Genomic DNA, 10196 nt, shown 5'->3' with positions numbered 1-10196 from the left:
TTGCGTAGGAAAATGTACACATACAGACACTCAGATACACAGCCACTTTCACTGTTATAGATTAAACAAAAATATATACGTACTAGCATGGGTGCCCGCCGTTGCTCGGGTGTTTGGAGGTGTATGTTGAGCAAAAAAAAAAAATGTGGTCAATTTTTTAAAACAATTGACCCCTATTATGACCCCTAAAAATGTATTGTTTTGGGCTAAAATCAAGTTATTAAGTTAGATCTATGTCCAGGGAACCTAGATCTAACATTCAAGTGTTTACATCCAAAATTTTCTGAGGAGTTGGGTAGAGTTCTCAAAGGTCAATTATTTGAACTTTGACCCCTTAATCGCCAAATTTGTGGCCGAAAACCGATGACATCGATTTTCCCAAATCTTAGTAGCCTCGGTATCAAATTTCGAGTCTGCAGACTGAAAATTGACAGTGTTATTACGTAGGGAAATGTACACACACACATACACATACAGACATATACACATATACGTTCACTTTTATAAATATATAGATGTATATACGTGTACGTAATAATATTAAGAAGAAAGTATATATATATATATATATATATATATATATATATATATTTATATGTATTCACATATACACATATCTATTCATATATACACATATATACATATATGTATATATATATAACCACACAAACGCACACAGATATATATATATATATATATATATATATATATATATATATATATATATATATATATATATGCAGAATATTGAATATGCAGCAATGTAAGCGTTTTCAGCAATAATTTAAAATCGAAATCGTCTACATAAGCTAAACGCAACTATGGCACCGCTATTATATGTGTGTAAATGTGTGTGTATTATTGAACTCGTGCCAAACCAGATATTACTAAACTTGAATATAAGCTAGAGCATATTATTCTAATCAAAAACGTTAGCAACAATTTTGCTCTTTCTTAGAAACATCAATCATGGTATATGACGACTAAAGGAGAAAAGAATTGGACCGAGAGTTACGATTTCGTCGAAAATAAACCCTACCGTACTTGATTTTATATTGATTTTTTTAGTAAGAACCACTTGATCATCGAACCAGAAGTAAATACCCGACTAAATTCCCTTCGTACTTCCTATTTACATCTTCATATCATTCCACCTTGCTTCATTTTTCTTTACTCAATCTGTTAGAAAATATAAATAACGTTGTTGTTTTGTTTGTTGTTTTATCTAGTAATGTGCAGAATGTTAAAAAAATATATGCTAAATACATAGTTACTGCAATAATAAAACTCTTCCAAACAAAAACAACAATGCATTTCTCTTCTCAATATATACTATTTCTAATTTTTACTTATTTGGGAGGTTTCTTCTATATTCGTTTTGATTTAGTGATCTCCACCATTAAAAAAAGAAAAAGAAAAACATGGTTAACGTAAAAAAAAAATATATTTTTTCAATTATGCAATTACGTTTCAGTATTTAAAAAATGTACGGAATTACTGGTAATATACTATGATGTGCGTTTACGTGTATGTGTACGTCTATGTATATTCGTGTATATCTGTGTTTGCCTTCATGTTTGCGTATATGTTTGCCTCTTCATTCGTATGTCTTTATGTGAGCTATGCTATTCTTCATTAATACGACTGTTTAACAATACTGAATCTATGGAAAGCCATGTGTTTATCTTTAGACATGCTATGTCAAAAGACTGAGTCAGAAGAAATGCACCCCGACCTTCCTCAAATGTTCTCGTTTTTATCTCACTGCCCTCATTTGTAGCTTTGCTATGAACGAAATAGGCCAGCTCTAATTTTGCTTTCTTTCTCTGTCTACCTTCCTCCCTCTGTAAGCACTTAACTCACAATTAGTGCTTTTTTAATGAGCTCGATCAGTCCAGCGTTTCCTCTCTCCTTCTTTGCCTTGCTCTCTATTTAATTCTCTCACCAGCACTCTCACTTTTCCCGCTCTCTTAAACTCTTTTGCTTACACGTACCGACCCAAACTCGTGCACCGAAAGGGCATTCGCTGAGAAAAAATCGCATCCTTCTTGTGTAGCGGGTGTTTTTCCTTTTTCAAAGAAACACATCCGGTTATTCAGCTGGGCGGTGAAGCGGCCCATTGAGGTAGGCTAACGGCCTTTGCAATATAAGAGTTTATAAAAAGGAAGTGTGCGTATTTATGCGATAAGTGAAAGTGGGTGTAGGTTGATATGCGTTCAAGTCATACACACTCAGACACACACATATTTATACATACACCATATTATATTATATATATATATATATATATGTATATATAAGTATATATATAAATATATATATATATATATATATATATATATATATATATATAGAGAGAGAGAGAGAGAGAGAGAGAGAGAAAGAGAGAGATAGAGAGAGATGTTTCTTTGTTTGGTTTTTAGCGATATGTTTTGAACGAATACAATTATATACTAAAACGCATTTTTACCTAAATGCGAGTTGGGAATGATTCTCCTTTTAACCAATCCGGTACCCCCACGTGGGAAGCGGTATATACATGTGCGTGTAACGGATTGGTTAAAGGAGAATCATTCCCAACTCGCATTTAGGTAAAAATGCACTTTCGCAAATAATTGAATTCGTTCAAAACATATCGCTAAAACCCAAACAAAGAAACATCTAAGTAAATCGCGATATATCTAAACAGTCGTGCGAGAAGGGTCAGTGGTAAGGCGTTTAGGCTCGTTACTATGGGGTCCCGATTTCGAATCTTGCTAGATTCAGCCACTCTGATGAGTCGTAGACCAAGAAACACGTGCCAGTGAAGAATTATATTTTAAAAATAATATACAGGGTGGCCGAAAAGTCCCAGGACACTGGCCGAAAAGTCCAGACAACTCATTATGGGGTTTAATTAAAGGTCAAATTTCTGGTATTAGATACGAAACCATTGATCAGCTGAAGCATGCGATTATCGCAGCTTTTGCTAGCGTATCAAGGAATTCTCTAAAAAAAATGGCACAAAGAACCTGGAGGCGAATGGAATTGTGCAAGAACAACGAGGGCCAACATACTGATCCCCTAGACCAATAAATTACTCTAGTTGTTTTCTGCTTTGTTTCTAATAAAGTTATCTTTTTTGTTGTATATATGTTTTCTGTGTGTTTCATTAAAAAATACTGTGTTTTATTAAACATAAATGTATAGTGTCCTGGGACTTTTCGGCCACCCTGGATATATATATATATATATATATATATATATATATATATATATATATATATATATATATATATAGTGAGAGATATAGATAGATAGATAGACAGATATATAAGTGGGTGTATTATGTGTATATAAAAGTCCTGAGAGTTTGCCAATATTAAAAAAAAACTATATAAACGTACACGTCCTCATGCAGTTCTTCGTTGGAATAATTACTACAAAATTGATTAATCTCTTAAAATCGGTGAATTATTTTGCTTAAATGAATTTAAAATCGCCCTAAAGTTATTTCAGGGTTATCAGTTGTTTATTATGATATACTTTTCAAAATATTTGAAACAAAACATATTTAATCTTTGATCCTAAGCTGCGTTTATAAAACATTAATATATTTAAGAGAAAAACAAAAAAAAGTTATTCATATTGTGTTTGGTAGAAAAGTAATAATGTTAATGTTTATCATAATCATTCACCGATCAATGTGCAGCTTGTTGTTGATGATCAACAATTTTTCGAATATTTGGTTCAATATTTTACATAAAAAGTTTAGACAAGTACACTTAACGTTCGGTTTTTATATTTGGTTAGAATATTTTTAAGGCTCTAAATCCGTTTTCTACTAAATATGATGATGGGGAGACGGCAGTAACATAAAAACAAAAGCTTTATTTTATTCCACAATAATGACAACTTAGCACAGCAGCGTAACAGAATGTCATTCATACATTGCTTTTCAAAAATTATCTTACTTTTAGTCACATTGTAATTCAATAATAGTTTCTTGCAAATTAAGTTTTCGTTCGCCTACTTTACACATGAACGGATTTATTACCTACTCAAAAATGCTCAATTCAATTTAGTTTTGTAATCTATTTTTAAGTCATCATTTATCTCTTTTTAGTTTTCACAATAGACTATTAAATTATCTTCTTTAAGTGCATGTGCAAAGTGTTCCATAGAAAGGAAATGGATATATATTCCCTCTTACCAAGGTTTTATAGATAACATTTGATTTTATTAATAAAGCTGCTGTTCTTTATCTGTTCTTTTCCTGTTAAACTTATTGCCTTGCAAGTGCTTATTCATAATATCCATTTTATCATAAATACCAACAAGATATGCTATAACTCTAAGAATACTGCTCATCTTTGTGGCTAATTAGTCAGAATCATTTGTACGCAAGTATTCAATAAAGCTGTAGTAAAGATCAAATATGCGGTCAACGCCAGAAACGTTGTACAACAAACGGATTTCGGTCCGAACAACATGTTTTTTTTTCTAAATGGTAACTATTCTTACAGCATAATATAGTGGACACTGTTATATTTATTGTCCGGCTCTTATGTTGACAGCAGAAATAATAATAGCTAAGCTTGAAGAGATCTGCTCACTAAGTATTTTAGCAACGAGAAGTTGTCGGTGAATTACCCAGGAACTTGCAAATTAACTAAGTATTCCTTTCACCATAAGCTACATCAAACTCGTGATAAGGTGTCTTAAACAGTACACCATTAGTTGTGCAAGATATTACACTATTATGAGATATATTAGTTCTACTGTAACATAATTATTATATACTTTATGTACTGCCTCGTCTTCCGTATCTCATTTAAAAGATTAACAGAAGCGCAGGTCTTCAACGAATTACCTTTTTTAATGCTTTGCTCCCTCGTATAGTTGACTTATCTAGATGTATGTCAATTCAGACAATCGGAGTTCCACGCATATCTGTTTTTAGATGTCCTTACACATCTCGCTATTTTTGCGAGATACGGTGTTGTTTTTCAGAGTATTTGACTTTAATATATCTGTATCTACTCTAAGTAAAAATATCAGAATTTCAGAAAGTGATGACAGTGTTAATCCCTCTCTAAATGTGAACGGTTTTTCACATGTTGCTACAATTTTTGATATAATGCATGAGCTATTAAATATTTGCCAGTCTCTAAGTTGGCTTATTTCATGTCTTTAAGGTAGGTCGTTTTTCAAACGTCTGTCTCATTGTCTGTAATTTCCATAATTCTCCTGTACTTTTGTTAGGCTGATTTTTGAAAAGTGTGCATTTAGATTAAGGAAATCTTCGCGTCTAAAATAACACTTTTAATCTTTTTTTATATCATGTTTTCTCATAGAGGCGCATGGATCGTTGTTTTTCTGGTTGTGAATCATTAAAAATTAAAGCCATATTGCAGTTAGTCTATATAATACTGAAAATCTGAACTAATATTATTTATTGGTGCATATACTTTGCGTTATCGCTTACGCATTGTGACATGGTGAAATTAACTAAAATATAAAATAAAAACAATAATATTATATTTTTTAAAAATTAACTATGTATATAGCTGCTTTCTTTTGGATTAGAATCGGATTTAGCAATTTTTTTTTTTTTTTTAATTATATTTTCACCCCAAACAAGGCACATTGCCACTTTGGTGTAGGGGGCTACTATCAGGGGAAACATCTACTGGGGCACTATGTAGGGATTAGGGCAGCGAGATGTTGGTTCACGTTGCACTTGAACTTATGCATGTCAGTACAGTTGGGGAAGCAGTGACCTGGAATGGAATTCCAAAGTCTAGCAGTTCTGGGGAAGAAACTACTGGAGTAGAACGATCTTTTACATCTAGGGATCTCTACAGTGTGGGGGTGGGATTTTGCAGCTTGTCGGGTCTGTCGAGGGTGTTCACGTCGTGGGGGCACAAGTGCTTGCAGTTCTTCAGAGCATTCACCATTATAATACTTGTAGAACAGGCAGAGGGATGCAACGTTTCGACGATGGGACAGAGGCTGAAGTTTTGATGCCAGTTTAGGGCCTATCAGATTTGCGACTCTCTTTTGAACCCTGTCAAGGAGAGAGAGACTAGTAGCCGATGCACCGGCCCAAATATGACAGCAATACTCCATACATGGGCGAATAGTGGCCTTATAGAGGTACAGGATACTTTCGGGTGTTAGAAGTTTTCTAGCACGGTAGAGAGAGCCCACCTTCCTCGCAGCGGCCCTGGCAATGCTCTCGATGTAATTGTTCCAGCTCATGTTTCCTGTGAACGTTAGGCCAAGGAGCTTGAAAGACGTACTCTCAGCTAAAGAGTTGTTGGCCATTGCTATAGGTGGTAGAGAAGGTTTCCTGTAATTATTGAATGAAACCAGTTTTGTCTTGGTGGCATTGAACGTTACCATCCATTTTTGTCCCCATTCCACCACTGATTTGAGGTCATCCTCCAGTGTTTCTGCCATTACTTTAGATATATGTTCATTTGTTTTCCTGTCGTGCCTGCTATAGAGTGTGGTGTCATCAGCATATATACCCATCTCAGAGGCAATTTTATCGGGGAGGTCATTTATGAATATCAGGAACAGCAGAGGACCAAGGATAGATCCCTGGGGCACTCCGGCATTTATATTATATTGTTTAGACGTACGACCGTCGAGGACAACCTGGATTTTTCTCTTATCTAAGAAGGATTTAATTATGTTAAGTATTCTACCAGTGATACCGTAAGATCTAATCTTCCTGAGGAGACCCTCATGCCATACCCTGTCAAAAGCCTTAGATATATCTAGAGCTACCGCTCTGCCCTCTCCCGCTTTGTCCAGTGAATGGTATATGCGTTCAGAGATTACAGTGAGGATGTCTGCCGTGGAACGGGCTTGTCTAAATCCATATTGATGGTCGGTCAGAAGTTTAGCATCTGTAAGGTGCTGGACTAGAGCATGGTTAATTAAGGTCTCAAATATTTTGGCAAAAAGTGGGAGAAGGCTAATAGGGCGATAATTTAATGGGTCAGTTCTTTCGCCAGAATTCTTGAATACTGGTACCACAGAAGCAGTTTTCCAGCAGCTCGGAAAGCAAGATTCATTAAGGCATTTGTTGTAGAGTTTGGAGAGAACTGGAGCTACTTCGGCTGAGCACTTTTTTAATAGCACAGGTGGGATGAGGTCGGGTCCACATGCTTTGGAAGTGTCAAGGTTTTTTATGATAGCATGCACCTGAGCAGGTGTGATTTCCAGATCGTCTAGCTTGGCGTCAGTCCGCATAGGAAAGTCAGGTAGGGGGTGGTTTAAAGGGTCCAGTGTAGAGTTGGAGGCAAACCGACTGGCAAGCATGTTAGCCTTCTCGGTTGCTGAGCAAAGAACCTCGTGATTGTTGGTTAGTGGGGGAATCGTTGATTGCCCATTATTTACTACACTGTTGTAGATTTTCCAGAAGTCACGAGTTCCTAATTTTTGTGCTTCGATGCGTTTTTTAGTGGTTTCCGTAAATTCCCTCTTAGCTGTCGCTATTTCTTTCTTAACGTTACTTCTAGCTTCTATGTACTTTTGTCTGTTTGAACTGGACTTATGTCGGTTAAGCCTTCGGAATGCATGCTGCCTTTGAGCAATGGCAGTTGCGCAAGTCGAAGTAAACCATTGGGGAGAGTGGGGCTTGCTATAGAATTTCCGCATGGGAACATGCGCTTCGATTGCAGTTTTGAACCATTCAGTGGTCTCAGTTGCACACTGTTCAGCAGGAAGAGAAAAAATATTTCCCCATGGGGCGTCTCTGATAAGATCTCTGATAGCTTCCCAGTCAGCCTTTTTATAATATCTGGTTGTTTTGAGCACTGGCTCTTCAGTTTTGGGTCTAGAGTTTAGGGCGATTTCAACCATTATTACCGCATGATCAGCGTTCCCAAGTGGGCTGTCGGATTTCGTTACACAATCATCAGGAATTGTGGTCAAAAACAGATCTAATAGTGATGCGTGTTGTTCTTCCTGATCAGGGAAGCGGGTTGGAAAAGTAACAATTTGCGATAGGGAGTGAGATACAGAGAAGCTATGAGTTGCGCTGCCTGCTGCATCTGTATAAGTAGAGAATCCAAGCCAGTTTTTGTGATGGACATTAAAGTCACCAAATACATGTACTTGGGCGCTAGTGTCGAAGGAGAATGAACTGTGTATAGCCTAAATCAATAATACATAACTCCGGGTAAGCGATGAGATGGTTCTTCGTAAAATATTAAAAAATAATAAATCTCATATCAGTTTGCCTTATACACACATACGCATATATATGTGTGTGTATACATCTACGACGCTCGATTAAATAAGTTTCCAGACTTTTTCGTATGAGTACTTTCCTTGATAGTACACACATGAAACCTAGACTCAGCCAAAGTAACTCCTTCGGCGGCAACGCACTTCGTTAACCGGTCTTAAAATATCCGGAAGAACCCAGGTCACAGGCTCATTATTCCATTTATTTGTTTCATAATGATAAGCTCTTAAATTTTTGGAGCGTAAGCAACATCAAAAAGCAAAACTTTGATGGGTGAAAAATCGCCTTGATACCTATAGCGGTCAACCAATCTATACCAAGGATGAAGGTTTAGACTAGTGCATTAGGGCAAACCTCATGCAAATCTTCCGCATCTTAAATTTCTCGCGGTTAATTGTGTGTGCATTCCGCAAACTGACATCACAATTTTCACACCATCTTTTTATGGACACACGACACTTTATTTTGCCAAGCAGCTTTGCTATTCTAATTTCTTACGCCTCCAACAACCTCATCATTTTTCACAGACTCTGTTTTCCTGGAATCTCTTATGCATCTTTAAAACTTATGCTCAATTCCGTTAAATGGTCCACATGCATTCTGGAGACTTAAGTTCTTTTCTGTGGAATTTTTCTAAGTTTAAATCAGAAGTGTATGTCATATCGTACTTCTAAAGTGTCCACGCGACTATAGTCTATTTTTTAAATTTACCAGTTGTAACAATATAACTTTAGTAGGATGCATTTCAATTGCTGCTGTATCTGCTCGCTGGAACATGAAATCTTAAAAGTTAGTCAGTCACTGTACAGCATAGAGAGCATAAATATATTGAATCTTAAACCGTCTATAACAATTTCAAAGCCTATATCCACATGATTGGAAATTTATTTAAGGCTCCCCGTATTTATATGTAAGACCACATCGTCGTTTTGCTTTTGTATGAGTTACTGTTTCGATCTGTTCGTTTTCATGGAGTTCCAAACACATAATTTTCATTGTATATTCCTGTATAACGTAGTCATATTTGTCCATTGTTCGAAAACATCACTTGTTTACCCATTATCCTCAAATATATATTAAAGCCAAACCTCCACGGTTATTTTGGCAATCATCAATTTACTAAGTGAAAACGCAGAATGAACATATTCATGTTAAAGACCTACACAACGAATTGGCAATACCGCAAGGCAGGCATTTAGTATTTTTTGTGGATTTTTTCTTAATTTATGTTCTTCATTTTATTTTGTCTACTATTAAATTTCCTAGTTTCTGACCCCTTTATCGAAAGATAAGATATATATCTAAGTTACAGACCAAGATTTAAAAAAAATACATGACAAATCTTGTGAAGGGATAGCAAGTATGCATGTACTTTATCTATGGTGTATATTCCTGCAGGCATTTGTCAATATTATTTTTAAATATGAATTATATAATAAAGAATTTGCTAAAATCACTGTGTAAAATGTGTGCATGTATATTCAATAGTTTTTTTTTATGTGAATAAAATATTAAAGAGTTTGCTAAAAGCATGTGGACAATTTGTGTATACATTTTCATAAGAGATGTCGCGATGGATAAATATAAATATAATTATATAAAGAAGGTTAAAAATACAATCTTGTGAGATTTCAACAGTTGGGACTAAAAAAATAAGAAATTACTTCGCTAGAGTATAAAATTTTCTTAACACGAGTTACACGGTTGTGCCAAAATATATATTGATATATGTAACGCATATCTTATGTAATTTTTATAATATATATATATATATATATATATATATATATATATATATATATATATATATATAATGCAAATACAGTCATATCTTGCTACGATGTGCAGACCGTTTCGATCATATTAGATATCATCAGACATGAAAAATTAAGGTAATACATACACACACACACACACATATATATATATTATGCATATATAATATGTTTTA

Source organism: Euprymna scolopes, chromosome 12 (assembly GCF_053919585.1).
Source record: "Euprymna scolopes isolate OS-2025 chromosome 12, ASM5391958v1, whole genome shotgun sequence".
Lineage (NCBI taxonomy): Eukaryota > Metazoa > Mollusca > Cephalopoda > Sepiida > Sepiolidae > Euprymna > Euprymna scolopes.
This window is presented reverse-complemented; position numbering follows the sequence as displayed.